Genomic DNA, 535 nt, shown 5'->3' on the forward strand with positions numbered 1-535 from the left:
CACCCCGGCCCGCAGGGCCGTCAACAAAGTGGTGTACGATGACCACGAGAGCGAGGAGGAGGACGAGGAGGAGGACATGGTCTCCGAGGAGGAAGAGGAGGACGGCGACGCCGAAGAGACCCAGGATTCCGAGGACGACGAGGAAGATGAGATGGAGGAGGACGATGATGACTCCGACTATCCGGAGGAGATGGAAGACGACGACGACGACGCCAGTTACTGCACGGAAAGCAGCTTCAGGAGCCATAGCACCTACAGCAGCACTCCAGGTACCCACCCAGCCCGGTTGCTGCAGACTCCTTCCCCACCTCCTCTACCCTCCCCCCTTGCTCACTCCCTCTCGAGTACTGTGCATCCTGCTGGGATCTCCCCCACCCCCCCCTCCTCCCCCCCACCCCAACAGAGGGGAAATGCGACGGCACATCAAGTGGCAAAAAACTAGATTTACAAGAGGAAAGAGGCGCATTGTTCAAAATGGAGATTGCATTGTTGCAGCTTGCAGGCCACACACTCGCTCTCTTCCCCCCCCCCCCCC

This window comes from Galeopterus variegatus, unplaced genomic scaffold (genome assembly GCF_000696425.1).
Source record: "Galeopterus variegatus unplaced genomic scaffold, G_variegatus-3.0.2 Scaffold243, whole genome shotgun sequence".
NCBI lineage: Eukaryota > Metazoa > Chordata > Mammalia > Dermoptera > Cynocephalidae > Galeopterus > Galeopterus variegatus.